Genomic DNA, 22,020 nt, shown 5'->3' with positions numbered 1-22,020 from the left:
TTGACAGCTTATAATAAAAAGAACAACAAGGGTAAGAGACTGATTCTATACGGAATCAAAGACCATTGCATTCCTCATGTGAGAGGAAAGAGCAATGCCCATGAGATGTGGACAGCATTGTCCAATCTCTACCAGAGTACCAATGAGAACCGGAAGATGGTCCTGAAGGAGAAGTTGAAGAACATTAAGATGGGAAATGATAGTGCAGCTGGATATCTCACAAAGATTACTAATGTGAGAGATGAGTTGGCAGCGATTGGAGAGGCCATTCCACCCACTGAGTTGGTGCGGATTGCAGTGAATGGCCTCCCCCGTTCATGGTTGAACTTTGCTGATGGGGTTTGTGCACGTGAGACCCTTCCCACATGAGAGAGGTTTTGGGATGATTGCATTCAGACAGAGATCAGGAAAGGTCAGCTTGGGGCAGCCAAGCCAGTTAAGCAGGATGAGGATGTAGCACTGGTGGCAGGAGGCAAGAAAGGCAAAGGGAATAAGCAGGCTTCCACAAGCAGTGGTGAGGGCAAAGGCAAAGGTAAAGGTAAACAGGGGAATACACAGAAGGACTATTCCAAGGTGAAGTGTTGGAATTGTCAAAAGATGGGACATTATGCAGTTGTGTGTCCGGAGAAGAAGAAGAAGGGGAAGAACCAGGATGTGGCAGCTTCAGCAAAGATTAAGGACTTTGCAGGTCGTTTTGACCGGGAATTTGCGTTCACTACGTGTGAATCCTCTAGTGTAGTATCACCTGCCACACAGGTTCAGACGGAGCATGCTTTTCCCTTGATCAGCGGAGCATCTTCAGGTATCTTGTATGTGGACAGTGGGGCTTCACGTCACATGACAGGAGTCTGTGAGTACTTCTCAGAGCTTTCAGAGAGTGGCACTGATATAGAGGTAGTACTCGGTGATGACAGAGTTGTTAGAGCAGTTGGGGTGGGGACACTGACATTTCAGAGGGAGTCCAAACCTCCCTTGAAAGTTTCAGATGTTCAGAGGGAGTCCTGAGCATGGCCAAACCAACGACATACCTCTGCATGTTCTCTGCGTTGATCTGCAAATCTTTGGCCATGGGCATCAACTAATCAAAGTACGTGTCAAGCTCCAGTTGAACTTGGTTCTTCTCTTTGGCCTCGGTGAATGTTCCAATTGACAGGGTGCCATACTTTCTCACCACGACATCCAAAAACTAGAGCAACCGTGCATACGAAGCATCAATATTTGTGATGAGAGGCAAGATTTCCTCATACTTCTGGATCAGACTCCCGAGCTTTTTCCAACTCTACTTATGGCTTCATCATCTTGTGCAAGTGAAGCAGGGCTCCCTTGTATATCATTGTCCACATTTGTACATGACCAACAATGGCATGTATGTCTATGAGTGTGTGTGCTATCTTAATGCAACACTACTGATGACCATGTAGATGGACAACTGCCTTGTGCACAGTGACGAACCTACCATATAGTCTCTGCATGATTGTCTTTAGAGTTGATACTTCAGCAAGTATTGCTATCTTCATCTCTACTCTGGTGGATCCTATTGATTGTTCCTCTCTCTTCATAGTTGCTTGCAATTCCTTAGCCATGTGTTGATTTTCTACTATCAATAAATTCACGCTTAAGCTCATGGCTTTGGCATAAGCCTTCATAACATCAGCTAAGGTAGCTAGATGTCTTCATATATCTGACACAATCACCCATTCTTTGAAGTGCACAGGTGATGCATGATCATCTAGGATGTGCGCCCTGCGTGCTTGTACAACTCTATGTTGTGACTCATCAAAGGTTATGTTCTACACATTTGTTCCCAAATCATCCTCAAGGAGAATAATATCTCCCTATTCACTTAGGACTTGCTCTGTTCTTGGAGGTGGTGAAGCCCGTGGGTGACCTCATTTTCTTTTGGCATGAGGTCAGTGTCCTGATCCTGTTCTGACTGTTCTATCTCCATGTCCATCTATCCATCCATTAGTTCATCCTGTTGAGAAAGTTCATATTCCTATGACTTCTCACCCTATTCATCATCTACTACTGGTGGATATGAGTCTTCAACCTAAATTGATGCATTTTTCTATGTTTGTGCACCTTGCACTTTGTCTTGATCTTGTTCCTGTTCATGTTCCTATTTCTGTTGCACTTTCTTCCATCTTCTGCACAACTCTTGTTATTCTTTGAGCCTTTTCTCTGCCTCCTCCAACTTTCTCTCTGCGTCTTCCAATCTTTTCTTGTCTCTCCTTTTCTGCGCTCCTCTCCTATCGCACTACCACCTCTTTGCTTCTATCTCCCAAGCTACTCTCTCAACAAGTGTATCTTCCTTAAACTTGTAGCTTTTTTCTGCCTTTGCGCTTTCGACAATCTTCCTCTTACCTTTGTCTCACATAGTTTTGCTGCTTATTTCTGCTCCCTGTGGTGCTGCGACCTTGAGTGTTGCTAGCCACTCGATTTCCATACTGACCAATTCATCAAGCCTAGAGGAGTTATAACAATATCTCCAAGGGTCTTCCTCTCTCCAATGACATGCCCCGTGGATCCAAGGATAGTACACACTCGTACAGTTGTCCCTGCATAAGCCACGCAGATTGTATGGATTGAAACTCTTGGTGCTGAAGTGAAACTTCTTGAAGTTCTCGACCTCTACATCCGCTTATTTCAAACTCCGTATCGTGTAAAACCCAATTCGCAAAGGAAGTATACGCCATGTTTCCTTCTTCTTCTTGTGCAATCGAGCTGATAACCCTATCAAGATGTGGTATGCATCCTCCTGCATGACAAGCTTGTTTGTGGAAAACTTTAGCAACAAATGTGAGGCCTTCTCCGCATTGTACATCCTGATGAGGGTGCCATCGGGTGAAGCATACCAATATGCAATGTTCAACAACGCCTCCATTCCTTCCTAGGACATGCAAGGCAGATCTTGCTCTAAGATCATCATGTACAAAGAGGCATTGAAGTGGTCAGATAGTCTAGCCATGACTCCTCAGTAGCTACACTCTGAGAGAAACTTGTAATATATGTTCACAACATTCTCTAAAGGTGTCCATGCCCAACCCATGCCAGGAAATTGTTAACAAGCACAAATTGCATCGAATAGGTAGGCGAACATGAAGAACCTTTATTGCTGAGCCTTGGGTGGACTCCGGGCATTTGATATATGGACTATGAGCTGAAGAGCCAACATGTCAGACCAATTGAAATCTTTTCCCTCACTTTCCAGCTGACCAAGATAACAACCCAACTCTATGGGAAGGTCTCCGTACTCTCTTGACCATACAAGTGAAATGCAAAGATGACCAAGAGTTGGTAAGCCTTCCTGAGTGTCTTTGTCTTGTATATTTGGTTGGGTGCCATCCTTAATTTTGATGGCTCTCTTACCTAATGCTTCAAGATATCTATTTTGTTCACGTTGCTATTGGGAGTGTAGAACGGTGCATCCATCCTATTCACCAGCTACGGAAAATGATACATCTACTGATAATCTTTCACCCTGAAGGTGGAAAGCTCTACTCCATTAACACTACTTAGTATCATCATCTCAGGATCAATGTGTGAAAAAAATCTAGTGGATCACGTCCGCGCACGGGAAGGTGGGATACCTGCATGCAACCTTGTACAATCCTGACTTATGAATGTTGAAATAGACATGACGGTCCTCCAAATTCTCCTCAAAATTACCTACGAATATAGTGTTGATGTCTTGCCATATGATCTTGATGTCTTTCTCAATGAACATAATTGTGTCTACATAAACAGGCAAGCTCATAAACACCTGTTCGATTACATCTCCAATACTACTTTCAACTGTGTCCTTTGATCCAAATCTCTTGGAAGCCATGTTACGTGTGATGCTGAGAAGCTCCTCAACAAACTATTGTACCTGGAGATATAGAAGACACTCACAACAATATAATTTCAACTGAAAAACATAAAGAAATTGGGGAATCAATCATGCAACAAATTGGGTGACTGTTGGGCAAGATTGCATAGGATCAACTCTGAGAGGATGGGAGACTATCAGCTGGAACTGCACATTGCGCAGTCCCAACTACTAATGGGGCCTACTGCTGACTGGAACTGCACAGAGCGCAGTCCAGAGAGGCTAATTGTGGATTGGAACTGCACAATGCATAGTTCAATCTAGCTAGGTTGCTGGCTGGAATTGCACATTGCACAATCGTAATGGGTAGGACTGGGCACTATCTCCTAGGATTGCATAGAGCACAGCTGGGAGCCATTATCAAGAAGCCTATACATAATTCCTAGAGGAAAGGCAGAGCCTTGACTTCCGAAAATGCGCAGTGCATGCGGGGAGAAGTAATATATTGGCCAAGACATCCCACATCTACCTAAGGGCGACCTGGAAATGAGAAGGATTGAATGAGTGTGCAAATATGGTGCAGATCTGAGTGAATAGACATGCATCCAATCCAAACAAGTGCATATATCAGTGAAACAGAAAAACAACGAAGCTCATGAAGAGGCTTGTCGCAATAGCGACAAACAATGCAGAAATAGGGTTATGCATGTGACACTAAGGAATTGCAATGCAAAACTTGAAACAACACTTCTACAAGTTAAAATACATTGAAATTCCAACGTTCGTTCAATAAAACAAGGAAAAAAACACTCACACAAGCCAAGAAATAAAAAGTGGAGAAAAAGTGACAAAGACATGAAAAGCAAAGATTACCCGGAAATGTTGTACCAAAGTTTCTTAGATGCCTCGGGAATGCCAGAGCGCCAAGATTGAATGTGAAGAATGAGCTCTCAGGTGTCCTTTAAATAGATTTGTTACATTTAGGGTTAGTGACACACATGCCACAAATCTAGGAAAAAGAGAAACTTGGCGGGAAGTTTCTAAAATCGACTTTGCATGTAACTCCCATTGCTAAAAATAGATCCCTAAAATCTAAGGATGCTTTTCCACTTTTTGCTTCATTATTTTTCAGGAAAAACTATCATGCATGGAAGGAAGTTTTGCAATATTCTAGAGGGAACTGGGAAACCAACCGGCACATGCAACGGACAACCACAGAGGGGAAGATTTTGCGTTGTTTTTGGGCTGAGTGGCTCTAGCTATCTCTCAAGTTCTGCACAGTTTCCCAGAGAAAGTTTGGCTACCTATGAGATTAGCACTATTTTGAGCCTTAGCCCGCTAACATGAAGGTCTGCGCAGTTTTCCAAAGCAAGGTTAGGCTGCCTGCTCTGCGAAATTTTTGGGAGTAAGGCTGCTGGCCTACTCTACACATTTTTCTAGGGCAAGGTTGGTTGCCTAGTCTGCACAATTTTTGGGTGCAGAGCAGTTGTTGGGATGCTCTGCATAGTTCCTGAGAGCAAGGTTTCTGGCCTTCTCTTCGCATTTTTCCTAGACAACACAAAGACCGAATGTGAACCAAGTGCTAGGCCATCTTGTGGTTAATCGACAAAATAAGTGAGTGAACACAATATGTTAAGTGAAAGATAAAATCAAAGGAAACACTAGTACCTCATCAGTGCAAGATGGTTGCTAAGATCTTGAGGAGGGAGGCTCCAAAACGAAGCGAAGGAAAAATTTTGGAGGGTGGTTGTAGCTGCTACAACATTGGCGACACTGGTAGAACTCCAGCTCTCTGTATGGACCTTGTTTCATGTAAAGTGAGTCTAACTCCTCCGGAAGTATTGTTTGATTCTTTGATCATCATGGCCTCCACACTAGCTTGAGTGAAATACATATTCCATGCCATTCTCTTGACTGGTCAACACACATACCAATCCAAGTCAGCTGAGTTGTTTCGATTGGGGATGAGGGGTATATTTATGTACAAGTAATATAGATGTCAGAGTATTAGTTTCATCTTTGGTGTTACTCTATTGCCAGCAGGCCTGGACAATAGCCCGATGGAGTCACGCAGGGACACAAGCATCGCTCTGCTACCAACGATCCTGGAAAGTACCCCGACGGAGTTACTTGCATAGGGACTTATTTATTTTAGACGCGGAAGAGGGATCCCGCCTTATTGAGAGCATAAGAGGTTGTCCCTTCAGAGAAGTATGTTATATATACCTCTGACATACTTGTTAAGGTTTTCCCCCTACCCTTACTCTACTTAACTGAGCTGACAAGGGTTAACCCAAAAAAAAACCGATGAGTAGATGATACTAGTTAAAAGTGCAAGTGTTGTGTTTTCACCAAGATTCACTCTGAACATAACATATTTTTTATCAGGGTATCATTCAATGAAGAAAACAATCTCTTCATAAAGAGAGAGGATAATAAATAACCAAGTGTTGATAGTTGTACAAGTCCTCTTGTACTTCACCTTGCTTGTCTCGAGACCCACACACGGTTTCATGTGAAACTAAACCTATGGGTGCTTAGCAAGCAAACAAACGAACCAGCAAAGAGCAGAAGTAAAATGAATTAAACCAAGTAAGCAAGAAAGTAAGAAATGCAAACAAGAAAGCAAAGCAAACGCGTAAACAAAGAAAAAAAAAAGCAAACACTACTCCTACTCCTAAACTAAACAGCGATTGGACCCACTCACGTAAAGTGATATTTCCAATGTAACCGCCGACGCATTGGCTGACCCATATTGGTGAGGTCATGGTTGTCAAGAAAGATATACATGAAAACCAACAAACCAGAAAGATAAAATAGTGAATACCAACACACTTTGAGTTTAAAAGCATCCACAAAAAAGAAATGAGCAAAATCACAAGATAAGCATTATGCGGACATATCATGGTGATGAAACACACTATGCATAGACGATATGCATGCATACTCTTTTGAAAGTGACAAACGAGCGAACATGAAAAAGGAAGACAACTTACGTTTCGCAAGAGTGCTCATTGTGTAAGATTCCTCCAATGCATGAGCGATGGCATCATGTGATGCAGGTGGAGGAATTGAAATGTGTGAACTAGATTGATCTTCAATGTAAATAGGAGAGTGATGGGGAGCCTTGGGTGTTTCAATAAATTTATGATCTGAAGTGGAATCAACCTCAAGACAACGAGGACCAGACATAACCATTACCTCGGGTGAAGTGCCTCAACAACTTGCGGGATTTCCACTTCATCAGTAGGTAGATCATCAAATGCTAGTGGCTTGGAAAGATCAACAATGAATGAATTAAGACCGTGATGGAATGAAGGAGTAAAGAGATCATGAAATCCATGATCAGAAAATTCGATATGTTCATCGGCATCCTCATGATCTGACGAACCATATAGAGGGGATGATGAGAAACAATAATCTTCACCTTTTTCATTTCTAGAAATGACAGATGAAAGATTGAGTGGATTTGCAAGGAAAGATGTGTCTTCTTCGCAATGTAATGACAGAATGATATCGATGTGTTATGTGAATGATCAGAACTAGAAACGTCTGGTTGTTAGCTACCTATACCAATAGGTTTCATTTTTCATGATTGGCAGGGGAAGTGCCAATATGATCTACTTTGGTGATGCAAAGATCTCATATTCTTGTGAAAGACACATACCTATAGTTGATTGATGTTGTCCTACTTCTGAGTGGGTGATCCAACAGTCTAAGCTGGGTCATGCCATGTTTCAATTGTTTGTTGTAGATTAGATAAAGAAATCTGTCCAAACTATTCAATCTTGGCAGATAAAGTAGTTAGGTAGAGAATGAAGGTTCCCAACTGTTTAATCTGGGGCCTTGGAAGTAATAAGGGTAGCCTCAGATAGAAAATCAAAAGAAAAAGCCAAAGGAAAAGAAAATGCACATGAGGGTTTGCAAGTCTAAGTGCACCCTCCTTGAAGTAACAAAAAATGCTAGGCAATAGAATGGGTAGGTAGATGGGGTTGCAAAAGCATGATTTATGACATTTCACTGGCCTAAGCAAAGGAAAAACATGGTGTCAGTGCAGATCTTCCTATTCAGCAGTGTTGTAGCAGCAAAATGATGCATGTCTAACTTCCCAATCATCCCCAATCATATTCCTTGCTAACATCCCAATACTACCTCTGTTCATGAGAGCAGTCAAACTCTTTTGCTGATTCTTGTTTTATAAAGAGCCACATTTCCTGTGTAAAATTCTTTTCATTTTGATCTACTCCCTAACTAAGTTTATTTCCTAAAAAAACTTAGTATCTATCACTTCCCATTCACATTCCCCTCCAAAACTAACTACTAACTCTATCTATACTTAACTCCCCATGTTTCCCCATCCCTATTACTATAACACCATGGTGTATAAAACCCCAAAAAATTGTATATATCCCTCCCCTTTGGCATTATAGCCATATGTCCAAATATTGGACAACCATGCAGAATCTAAGTCTGGTTCAAGATGTTTTGTTCAAAATTAGGGATTAAACTAACCCCACGTTGGTTTAATAACCTAGGCCCTACCCGTTTTCCCTTTACAACCCCTTTGAACTATTATGTCTAACCCGCGCTATTTGAAATATGCACCAATAAACCCACTTTTACCCCTTATCCAAAGTTTTTGATTAATGCACATTTGAATACAAAAAACATTGAAAAACCCATATTTTCTTTGGTTTACAAAGTCCCGCCCGGGCGTGCATTTCAAAAAATATAATAAATTATTCCCCGCCCCGCTGCCGTATCGTCCTTTTATTTTATTGACCCGTCGACCGTTGGATCTGGGCTTTCCCATCCGACGGCCCATATTGATATCGGGCCACCCCCGAAGTCCGGACGTTACCTCCCGAAAAAGTGTCAGACCATGATGTCAATCATGTGCCACGCGTCACTCCCAGGTCATATCGGGAGACCGCCTGCCAATACTGCCCCCGTACCATAAGCGGTCCGATAGAACCACTTACCGCCCTCCGTATGCCGTCCGCCACCTCATCAGTCCCCGTGGATCACTCACAGGCCACCACATCACCCTTCTGTACCCGACCCCACCCGATGATGTCATGCTGACGTCATCCAAAAAAGGCGCCAATAGCCCAAAAAGTCCATATTGTCACCAAAATTCGCGTTTTTTATCACTTTTGCCAAAAGAAATATTTCTGCTCTCTGCATGTAAATTACGACCATTCCGCCGCCAACCTGCAGAAATCGACTTGAAGACCGTGGGCGCCCTCAATCTGCCTGCATTTGCCACCATTGCCAGAATTCACCAGGTATTTCTCCAAAATCTCCCTTCCGCACCTAGTTTTGTGCACAATTCACCAAAGCAAGCTTAAAAGGAGTGAAAAACATTGTGACCTACAGTAAATCCTCGGGGACCACCATTTTTCTTCAGTTCTAAGGTCGAAATTCACCTACAGAAGTCCACATTGAGCCAAATTTCCATAAATTTACAGTCAGTTTGCGCATTCGCGAACTTAAAACTCTGTTGCACTAATTCACCGGGAAAACTACCTGTGAATCTCAAATGTCTGCTCATTGAACCTCTTTCAGGGGCATTGTGACTAATTTTCACCATAATTCACCTGTTTTCCTCTGCAAATTGCCTTGCTCTTGCAAAATTCACTGCCCTGTGTTACTGTGCCTACAAAATCAAGCTCAAATCCATCTCCAAGTGTTAGTGAAACATGGAGACCCCAGTTGCACTGAATGTTGCACCTCTTAATGCCCCACACAGAGAGTTGGAATGGCAGGCCCTAGATGATAGAGATTACCAGATGACATAAACACTCTCAATGCGCACTAAATATAATATCCATGTACTCAATGAGCTGAAGGCCCAGCACCTCAGTGGGACTGATATTCTAGGGATTTGGGACTCCAATTTGCCCATTTATAACCTCCCTCAAGTCAATGTCCTTCCAGATTTAATTCACAGATGCAGTGCCAGCTATGACCCATGTCAAAGAGCTGTCCTCAATACCTCAGGTTCAGTTTTGTTCCATGTCACCCCTGAGGCTATAAATCAGATGCTGAACTTTCATTCTACAAGGCCATTGACTCCTCTTTCCATGAAGGACTTGCTAAAGAAAGGAGGCAAGCTGTCTAGTGCCCAAATTTTAAAGATTAATCAGCTATTCATTGAATCAGGCTCTGAAACTGTGAGAACCCCTCCTATAGGAAATGTATATTTCAATGAGTTGGGCAAGTTGCTTGTAGATTTGATCAGTTATGTCCTGGGTTACAGATCAGCTGAGGATGCTGATGAAACCATTCTGGCAATGATGTCTATCTTCTCCCCTGGAATGCCTCCTGCTGTGCACTATGACTATGTTGCATACATTGCCAATAAGATTCATGAACAATTGATGAATCTAGAGAGGGAAAAGGTGCTTAGATACACTTCATACATCTATCACCTGTTCCTATTTTATCAACCTGATGGCTTCCCTATTCCTCTCAAGAAGTTTGATGCTCAGGGAAACCCAAGGTCTGTGGTATTTTGAACTTCAGTCTTTCACCACACATCTTACTCACCATACAGCTACTGTGAGTTCATAGACCTCTTTATCCATCCAGCTATGTCCTTGCTATTGGGTACCCCTCCTCCAAGATTGACAGATGAGATGCAAAGGATTCTCCAGCTCTCAAAGGCCTACAGCATTGGGGATTGGTACTTTTACCAAAACCATACAGTAATCAGAATATATGGCTGTGAATTGGCCCCATATAGGCTGCCAAGATATGTCCCTATGAGACTCTTTGCCTTAGAATATTTCAGGCAATTTGGAAATGCAGACATGGTCCATTTCCACAGCAAAAACAAGAAGGTACAGCTCAAAATCAGAAACCAGCTAGGCCCATTTCTTTATAACAAAAGGGAAGAAGGATGGAAAGAAGCAGATAAGATCCTAGAGGGCCTCCAATTGAAAACCAGTTTCCTCTGGTCACCCTATGACCCAAATCATTTCATTAGTCTTAGAAGGGTCAAGCATAAATTGGCTAGTTATGATCATATAAGGCTGCCTCAAATTGAAAAATATGCTAATCTGTTAGGATGGAAAGAGGGCACTTTAGAGGAGGCAAGTCCTGGAGAGGAAATACTACAAAGAGAAGCTAAAAATCTTGAGAAAGAAGCTGACTTGGAAACTTGTGGGCAGGTTTCCTCTTATTATCAAAGGCAACTTGCAGTAGTTGCCTCATCCTCTACAGCCCACCAGCAAGCAGCTAAAACTACTCATCAGGCAGCCAACAAGGGTAAAGAAAAGAAGATGGAGCAGGAATAGCCACCCCCTACAGCAGAACAGCAAAAAGAGCAGCCGAAGCAGCAAAAAGAAACACCTGAGGCCCTAATTTCTACAGAGCAGCAGGCTCAACAAAATGTGCCCCCAAGGCAGGAAACAATAGTGGAGACCTCAGTGCTCCAAACACCAGTAAATGAAGAAAGAGGCAAGAAGAGGGACAGAGAGCAAGAGACTCCCCTCACCGCATCCACAAATCAAGGGGAGAAAAGGCAGAGGTTAAATCCTCTTTCTGAAGAGGAGATGCCCATTGGGCAATCCTTGGGCATGGGCCCTCCTAGCATGGAGGCATCTGCCAGTTCCCTTCAGCAGGAACAAGAAAGAACCCTTGGAGGGGAGGTCAGCTCCTCAAGTCAGCAAAGGAGAGCTGAATCAGGCATAAAGCAGCAGTTTATCGACATCAAAAACGGAAATGAGCCAGTCAGGCTCCAACTCTATAATCACCTGCTTAAAATGGCCCCTACAAACCAGCAGAGGCTTATGTCAGCATATGACATAACAGAGGGGAAAATGACCATGAGTCATTTCATGCCTACCATGCTGTAGCCGCAGTCAACTGCAGATTATATAAGGACCAACCTTGAGGTTCTTGCCAAAGACATCCACCCTATGGACCAGATAGAGCTTCACAAGCAAACGGGTGAGATGGTCTATTCAACACTTGCAGACAAGACCTTCCTGGCACATAAGTTGCAAAACAGTCTGCACAATACAACTGCTCAACTTGAGTTGGAGAAAGCATCCTCTCAGGCCAAAGACAACAGGATCAGGTCTTTGGAAGACATCATTATAGAGCTTGGGCATGACCCAAAGGATCCCAAAGCTATACAGCCGCTGCTAAAGATAAGAGATTCAGACATTGCAGCTTTGAGAAAAATGATAAAGATCCCAGCAACCCTTCACTCTCAAACGAAAGAGGTTGCTCAACAGAGAAAAGACCATGATGTAGCAGCCATGCTGCTAACACTACATAAGCAACTGGTACAAACAGAAGGAAAGCTGGTAGAGACAGAGGCTGCACTTCAGGAGGCATTAAAGCAGAAAGGGGAAGTCCAAAAATCTCAACCCCCTCAACCAGTGATAAACCTGGAGGAGCCCCCTCAAACTATCACTCCTCCCACAGGGCAGACAGTTGAAACAGGCCCATCAACAACAGCACCAGCAACGACATTAGAACAGGCTCAAATCCTTGACAAGCAGAAGATGATGAAAGAAATTCAGGTTCTAGAGGCACAGATGGCAGAGCTGAATGAAGCCAAGAAGAAATTGGCCACACTCAATGAGAAATATGACAAATCAAAGCAAAGTGTAGCTGAAAAGGCAAGATAGGTGAAAGCTCTTAAGGAGAAGATAAAAGAGCTAGAGAAAGAACTCACCCTTGAGAAAATAGTGGCCGAGATCAAGAAAGTCCTATGGGCCAATATTGGCCAATCAATAACAGATCAATGGCAGTACATAGAGACCATTCATGAGCACATGGAGCTCATAAGCAGAGCACACAAGGAAAGCCAAAGAGCAAGGGCATCTCTAGGCAATATGCCTGAGATAGCCAACAGAATGATAAATGTCCTTAATAACCGCACAGGCCCTCAGCTGGCAGCAATAGGGATCACCAATAGAACTGACACCATCTTGATAATAAAGAGGGTCCTCACTTTGAGAAATCTGTTGCAGACATTGGATAGAAGGTGCCAGGAGATGCAAACAGAGGTAAACAAATTTACTAATAAATTCACAGCATTACACAGCCGAGGCCTTCCCAGCTTACTGAACAGCGCAGGAAGGCTCCTATCACATGAAAATTATGCTAAAAGGGTAAACACATTTGCCACCAATCAGATCACTGCAGGATCAAGCACCCCAGAAGAAGCAGGGCCTACATCTGGGCAGAGCCTTTATGAGAAAATAGAGAATTTATTTTTCATCATGAATGAAATCAGACATTTGTTTGAAGTACCTCCAAATTACTTCAAATATACAGAGGCAGATGAAACATTAGGCACAATTTTGAGGCATCAGTTGCCTACACAGGAATGGTGGACCAGCACGATACAGCTATTGTTGTGAACCAACAGGTATTCATCAAGTTTTTGCATAAAAAATATATAATCAGCAGGTTCAGAAGGTCAATGCATTCAGTATGACTGAAAAGACTGGGATGAGCCAACTCAGCAAAGTAATTCGGCCATGAAAGCAACAGTGACGAGTACATATGACAGGGCCGAGAAAGCTACAGCACGACAGTGCCATCAAAACATATCACTCAGAATTAATGAAGAGCGCTCAACCGACTCAGTGGCCTCCAAAGGTCAAAAGATTTCTGACAAAAGTGAAGGGTATTCATTATAAATTTAAGACAGCAATAACTTTCATAGCTGCCATTCTGAAAGTTGGTGAACGCATTTATTTATCAAGTGACTCAGCGATTCAGATATTTTGTAAAACCGATTGTATATATTTCCCCTCGCATAAGCTTGTAGGGGTTGTTGATTTTCTCTTCAAAAGAGCCTATGTTGTAAATTTCAGAGTTTAATACAGGGAGCTAATGGAATTTCCAAAGTTCTGTGTTGTCTGATGCGTTGTGGTGTGTTTGCTGACTGCTACAGGATTCCTGCATATTTCATGACACAATGAGTTTCTTTAACCTTCTTGTTATGTATTTCATTTTCTCATAATCCGTTCATGTTCTATGTTTCACAGTTTAATAGCATAGAAAAAGAATAGTTTCAGGATTTATTCATTGAATACCCTGAACTCAATCTATGTTGTTATGAATGTTTTCCTCCAGTTATAGTTATGAAAGTGTAATTCTTAATTGCTGCACCTTCAGACTAAAACTTTTCACAGAGACTATTATTCAGGAATTCAAATCTGCTCCTGGGTGATATGTCTCTTTCTCACGTCATCAGCTTAGTGAAAAACTCTTAATTTCCTTTCACTGGCTAATCATATTTCATCACCACAACCTTAAGTTTGTTTCATGACATATCTAAAGGCCCTGCAGTTCCAAGCAATCTTACCCAACACCTCAAACAACCCATAATCACAGACTCCATTGCCCAATGGACTGAAACTGTCTGAAAACCTCATCTTAAGCCACTGAAAGACATCATTCAACCAAAATTTAAATCAAAACCCATACCTCATAACTAGCCTAAGATCCTCAAGAAGAAAAAACTAAAAGAGAGAGCCCTCTCTGATTACAGGTTGGCTAGAACCTGTAATCCAAAGCTTGGTTAGTGGTTACCCCGGCCGTATTCCCTCAGGAGTCAAAGGGAACAACCTGGGTGTTAACATAAATGGCGACTCCACTGGGGACTGAATGAACTTTATAACCCCCTGTCTGATTCTTAATACTGTAGATAAAGCCTGAGTGACAGCCAGACAGCCTTAGAAACTGCCTCTGCTTTGCATTTGCAGGAGTACATAAAAGCTGCCTCAGTCAATCTTTATTCAGTCTTAAGCTCCATACAGATGTGCTATGCCTGATCAGTCCTTGTCAAATATCACTATCTCCGAGAAAACTCTCCTAAAGAAAATCACAGAAACTGGCTCCTAAGAAGAAAACCCGCTACACTAGGTCAAACCCAGACCCTGATCCATCACCTGAATTTCAAAATCCAAACTTGATTTCAAGAATCCTCAAGAGACACAAATCAGAAGGGACTCTTTCAGATTCAAGTTCTGAAGCAGGTCTTCAAACTGACATTCCAACCCCTGCTAAGGTTTCTCCACATCCTCACACCACTGTACCACAACCTCCTAGTTCTTCATTCACTTCACAAGGTAGCCTTTCAGCCACTCCATCAAATACACATACCCTGCTCATCCCCTTTCCTCCACTTGTCACATTCATTCCTGCTATCCCTATTGTTCCACCAAACATGGCTAATAGATATGCTCCACTGCAGTTACCTGCAAATCCAGGTCCTATGCCCCAAGAGTACCAAAGCAAGATTTCATATTTTGATGGTACTGGCTCTTATCCAGCCCTTCAACATACTAAGAAAATGCAGGACTACTTTGAAAATTATGAGATAGATGATGATGGGGTTAGGATGAAAATTTTTGTGCAAAGCCTAACAGGTGATGTAAGAACATGGTTTAGAGGACTCCCAGTAAATTCCATAGGTGACCCTGAAGCCCTGTATCAAACCTTTATTAACAGATGGGAGAAGAAAAAGGATCCACTTCACATTTTATCTGAATACAATACTATCAAAAGAGGTACCCAAGAAACTGTCCTGGACTATTGTGCTCGTTTTAACAATGTCTACAATGCTATTCCCCAAAATCTTAGACCCCCACCTGATCTAGCTCTATACACCTTCCTTGATGGGTTTGATTCAGATATGGCATATCAATTGAGAGAAAGAGCTCCTCGAACTTTAGCTGAAATGCAAGACATAGCAGTGAGTGTAGAAGCCAACCTGATAGCTAGGAGAAATAGGACCAGAACTGAAAGAAAGACTACCTTCAAAGAAGAGCCTTCGAGCTGGGATCAGAAATTGGATGCAATAATCACGGGCATGCATAGGTTAGGTGACAGAGTAGAATCAGTTGAGAGGAAGTCATCATGGGAAGTACCACAGAATAATCCTATCAGGAATCCCAATTTTAGAAGAAACCAAAATCCTAATGTTGGCAAGGCCAGCCCTGAACCAGAAATTAGACCCCCATTCCAAGAAAACTATGCCGAAACATCCGCTGCTAATGAGCAGGTAGATGATACCCACATCAATTTGATGGGCCTCAACAATGATCAGCAAGTTTTTCTAAGTCAAGAGGATCATGAAGATGAAGACATCAAGCAATTTCAAACCAAGTCAGGTGAGTCATTTGACTTTAAACAAGGATATGACACAGCCGTTTATGAAGTTCATAAGCAATACAAGCTAAGGAGCATAACTATAAATGTGACACAGCCTGAGAAAACAAAAAATAGCCGGCAGCCTGAAGAAACTATTGTCACTGCAACTATTAACAAGACGGATTCAATTACAGATGAAATAACAGTTGAAGAGGTAACCGAACCATTTCCCTTGAAAAAACAACCAATGGTTACACCTCCTTCACAGCATAATCCAAGCAACACTTTGCAAAAGGTAAACAGAAAAGACAAACTTCAAGATCAGAGTGAGAGTCATGAAGAAAACTTAATTAACAAACAAAAGGTTGTTAAACAGGATACTAAGATCCAATCTGAAAAACCTTTTGACTTAGAAGCTGAAATTGGAAAATTGAAGATAGCCATTCCTCTTTCGGAGCCAGCCAAGCATGACATTTACAAACAACAAATCAAGAAGTCCCTTCAACTGACCCACCACAAAGATGATGTCAATGTATTGGATGACACCCCAGAACTGCTTTTCGGTCCAGAGGTTGATGGAAAGACAGCAGTCACTGGAATCCTACCTTTTTATGTCAGCTTGCATGTTCATGATAAGATATTACACAATGCGATGTTTGATTCAGGTGCTTCTCATAACCTTATGCCTAAATCAGTCATGGAGAGGTTGAATCTAGACATTACAAGACCATATAAGGACCTATTTTCATTTGATTCCAGCCAAGTTAAGTGTTTAGGCTTGATAAAAGACCTATGTGTGTCCCTAGTCCAGTACCCTAATAAAACAATCTTAATGGATGTGGTAGTTGCTGATATCCCACCCAAGTATGGAATGTTGTTATCAAGATCATGGGGGGCTAAACTCCAAGGTTCCCTGCAATTGGATATGTCATATGCCACTATCTCTGTCTTTGGGCAACCCAAGAGGTTATACAGAGAGTCACTCATGAAATACATGGTGAGCAGTGAAGAAAAACCTTAGAATTTCCCCATTTATGCAATCCATTCAGATATGGATTCCTTTATTCTGTTCAATGACGATATAAATCCAATGAGTGATAACAAATCTATCATACTTGAACAAGACTTGAATATGAGTAAGGAATCATGTTCCCAAGAAATCAAGGTTGTACAATCAAGTGATGAAACTGTTCTAGAAAGCAAACCAGGTGAAAGACAAGAGCTCCAACTTATAATCCCAAGTCACAGAGAAAATGTTGAAACTCCCCTAAATCAAGGGATCTTATGGTTTCTTGAGTTTGATGGATCAGTCAACAAATTAGGGGCAGGAGCTGGAGTGTGGATTCATAACAAACAAAGGAATCATGTAGAAGGTAGAGCCTATAGGCTTAATTTCAGATGTACTAATAATATGGCAGAATATGAGGCTCTTCTGTTAGGCCTCAAACTGGTAAAATCCTTACAGGCCACAAAACTTTCAATCATGGGAGATTCAGACCTTATTATTCAACAAGTAAAAGGCAACTTTGTCACCAATGACAAAAGACTAAGATCATACAGGGCTGCTACTATTGAAATACTCAAAGCTTTCACAGAATTTCAAATAACCAAAATACCTAGGACTCATAACCTTCATGCCCACAGTTTAGCTACATTTGCCAGTACATGCAAATTGCCTTTTGAACCCAATCACTGCTTTACAGTTGAGATAAAACACAGACCTTCTGTCCCAGACAATGTCAAAGATTGGCAAGTGTTTGAGGATGACACACAAATAAACAGCTTCCTAACCTTGCAGCATGAATTTTCAAGGTTGAACATTGATGTTGACACTGTGAAAGACACACAGCCATTGAGTGAAAAGGGCCAAACAGCAATATCACCTAAAACAGCAAATCAAATACTTTGTCCAACAAACTTTGACAAGGAGAAAATACAAGAACTTGAACAATTGCATTTCGATGAAGCAGTTGGTACAGAGGCTGAAATCATAGAGCTAAAAGACAACTTTCTACCAACAGGCCTAACTCCATTGGAAGACATTTTTGACTCAAATGACGTTCCTAGAAAACCAAAAATGCAACACCTTAATGCTGCCATTGAAGAATGCAACATTGGAACTAGTGAAAAACCCAAGATAATAGAATTGTCTGCCTCTTTACCTCCTGACCAGAAGCCTAAATACATTGATCTCTTTAAAGAGTTCCAAGATGTGTTTGCGTGGAGTTATGAGGATTTGAAATCCTATGACACCTCTGTTATTCAGCACACAATCCCTCTCAAGCCCAATCAAAAGCCATTCAAGCAAAAATTGAGAAGAATCAATCCTATGCTCCTCCCTTCAATTGAGAAAGAGGTACAAAAAATGTTTAAAGCTGGTATCATAGCACCAATCAGGTTTTCAGACTAGATTTCAAACTTAGTGCCCACAAGAAAGAAAACTGGGGAGATTAGGCTTTGTGTTGACCTAAGGAATTTGAACCAAGTATCCCTTAAGGACAATTACCCCTTACCAAAAATGGATCACATTCTCCAAAGAGTGGTGGGGGCTTCAAGAATCTCATTACTTGATGGATTCTCAGGCTTTAATCAGATCCTAGTCCACCCTGATGATCAAGATAAAACAGCTTTCACAACCCCATGGGGAACTTTCAAATATGTTAAAATGCCTTTTGGATTGAAAAATGCAGGAGCTACATTTCAGAGAGCAATGGATATTGCTTTTGCCAAAGAGATCCATGAGTTCCTTGTTATTTACTTAGATGACCTCACACCTTTCTCAAAATCTGACCAAGAACACTTAAAACATTTGAGACAAATATTCATAACATGTAGGAAATATGGAATTTCCTTAAATCCCAAGAAGTCTCTGTTTGGCTTGGAAGAAGGTAAGCTATTAGGTCATATCATTTCAAAGGATGGCATTAGAATTGACCCAGACAGAATACAGGCCATCTTGCAAATGCCCCATCCAAGAAACATCAAAGAATTACAAGCCTTCTTGGGAAAGATTAACTTTTTAAGAAGATTTATCCCAAATTTAGCAGAACTGATCAGATTATTAAACAACATGCTAAAGAAGGATTCAAAAGTGAAGTGGACAGTAGAGTCAAATCAAGCTTTTGAAGGTATTAAATTGGCCCTTACTCAAACCCCAGTATTAACAAATCCTCAATTTGACAAAGAATTTATTATTTTCTCTTTTGCCTCCGAGCATACTATTGCTGCTGTCTTATTACAGAAAGATGATCAAGGGAATGAAAAACCCATTGCTTTCTTTAGCAGAGCCCTTAGAGATGCACCTCTGAAATATCAGATCATGGAAAAAGCAAGCTTATGCTTTGGTCAAAGCCATCAAAGACTTTAGGATTTACATCCTATATTCCCATGTTATTGCTTACGTACCAAATCCAATTGTGAAAGATATACTAACTCAAGAAAACTTAGAGGGCAGAAGAGGAAAATGGATTGCTAGTATTTTAGAATTTGACATTGAAATAAAACCTACAAAACTGATAAAAGGGCAAGGTTTGGCTAAATTAATGTCTGAAACAAACTTTCAAACCTTGGATATTAACCAACTGGCAAATGAACTGGAGCTGGCGACTCCAAAGATCAATGTAGCCTTTGAACAATCCCTGTGGTATTCTGATATCTGTTATATATTGCAAAACCTGTGTGCTCCCCCAAGATTGTCCAGAACCAAATCTAGATTTTTAAAGATGAAGACTTCAAAATTTTGTGTCATAAATGGTAATTTACTATGGAAAAGTCATGAAGGTATACTGCTGAGCTGTTTGAATATGGATGAAACTAACAATGTTATGAGAGAATTCCATGCAGGAGATTGTGGTGGACATTTGTACTGGAAGTCCACTGTGGATAAGATATTAAGGGCAGGTTACTATTGGCCCACTCTATTCTCTGATGTCAAAAAATTTACCACTTCATGTCACAAGTGTCAGGTGTTTGAGGGAAAAAGAAAGTTGCTACCACTTCCCCTAAAGCCTATTGCAACAGAAAGGCCCTTTCAGCAATGGGGCTTGGACTTCATTGGGGAAATTCATCCTTCATCCTCAGGCCAACATAGATGGATTCTAACAGCCACAGATTACTTTACTAAATGGATTGAGGTTGTTCCATGTAGACAAGCAAATGATTCCACTATCATTCAGTTCCTTGAGACTAATATCCTTTCTAGATTTGGTTGTCCTGACAAGATTATAACAGATAATGCTGCTGCTTTTAGATCCAAGAAAATGGTGAACTTTTGCCACAAATTCCACATTACTTTGGGACATTCCACTGCATACTATCCTCAAGGGAATGGGTTAGCTGAATCATCTAACAAAAGTCTTATCAACATCATTAAGAAGATACTAGAAGAGAATAAGAAAAATTGGCACAAGAAGCTTGTAAATGCCTTGTGGGCTGACAGACTAACAACCAAGAGATCTATAGGGGTCAGCCCATATGAATTGGTTTATGGAATGGAAGCCAAATTCCCTTCATCATTAGGGGTCCCTGTCATGAAGCTGCTTCAGGAAAGTCAAGCTGAACCAAATGACATGCAAAGAAGAATAAACCAGGTCATATGTTTGCAGCAAACCAGAGATCAAGTGTATGACAGAGTTCAGGTCCTACAAGAGAAACTGAAGAAAGCCTTTGATAGAAGAACCAAAGCTGAAGATTTCTTTGTGGGTGATAAAGTGCTTAAATGGGATTCAAGAAGAGAAGATAAGGGTAAGCATGGCAAATTTGACTCCCTTTGGAGGGGGCCTTTTGTTATTCAAGCAGTACAAGGAAATAACACTTATTTCTTGGAAAATTTGGATGGCACTGAAGCTGAAGAGGGCCCTGTGAATGGCCGGATGCTAAAGCACTACTTTGATTACTTTCCATGTATATAGCATGGCTCTGCCCTGTACATAATCAGTTGTATATACTATTATCTTTTAGCCTATAAATAGTTCAATTCAAGAAGTCTTGTAAATAAACAGGAATAGGCTTTTATTTCAAAGGTTCCACTACGGTGGCAGATTCCAGTTTTGAGGTCCAAAGTAACAAGTTGGTAAGTTTTGAGAACAAGTCAAAAGCCAAGGCATTCTGACCTGATGTTCTACGTCTTTCAAGTAGAAAAACCATCCCCAAGTGGAGCCACTGTTAGCTACCTATACCAATAGGTTTCATTTTTCATGATTGGCAGGGGAAGTGCCAATATGATCTACTTTGGTGATGCAAAGATCTCATATTCTTGTGAAAGACACATACCTATAGTTGATTGATGTTGTCCTACTTCTGAGTGGGTGATCCAACAGTCTAAGCTGGGTCATGCCATGTTTCAATTGTTTGTTGTAGATTAGAGAAAGAAATCTGTCCAAACTGTTCAATCTTGGCAGATAAAGTAGTTAGGTAGAGAATGAAGGTTCCCAACTGTTTAATCTGGGGCCTTGGAAGTAATAAGGGTAGCCTTAGATAGAAAATCAAAAGAAAAAGCCAAAGGAAAAGAAAAGGCACATGAGGGTTTGCAAGTCTAAGTGCACCCTCCTTGAAGTAACAAAAAATGCTAGGCAATAGAATGGGTAGGTAGATGGGGTTGCAAAAGCATGATTTATGACATTTCACTGGCCTAAGCAAAAGAAAAACATGGTGTCAGTGCAGATCTTCCTATTCAACAGTGTTGTAGCAACAAAATGATGCATGTCTAACTTCCCAATCATCCCCAATCATATTCCTTGCTAACATCCTAATACTACCTCTGTTCATGAGAGCAGTCAAACTCTTTTGCTGATTCTTGTTTTATAAAGAGCCACATTTCCTGTGTAAAATTCTTTTCATTTTGATCTACTCCCTAACTAAGTTTGTTTCCTAAAAAAACTTAGTATCTATCACTTCCCATTCACATTCCCCTCCAAAACTAACTACTAACTCTATCTATACTTAACTCCCCATGTTTCCCCATCCCTATTACTATAACACCATGGTGTATAAAACCCCAAAAAATTGTATATATCCCTCCCCTTTGGCATTATAGCCGTATGTCCAAATATTGGACAACCATGCAGAATCTAAGTCTGGTTCAA

Source organism: Pinus tabuliformis, chromosome 2_2 (assembly GCF_031772625.1).
Source record: "Pinus tabuliformis cultivar Carrire ecotype Pingquan chromosome 2_2, CPIR1, whole genome shotgun sequence".
Classification (NCBI taxonomy): Eukaryota; Viridiplantae; Streptophyta; class Pinopsida; order Pinales; family Pinaceae; genus Pinus; species Pinus tabuliformis.
Note: the sequence above shows the minus strand (reverse complement) of the source record.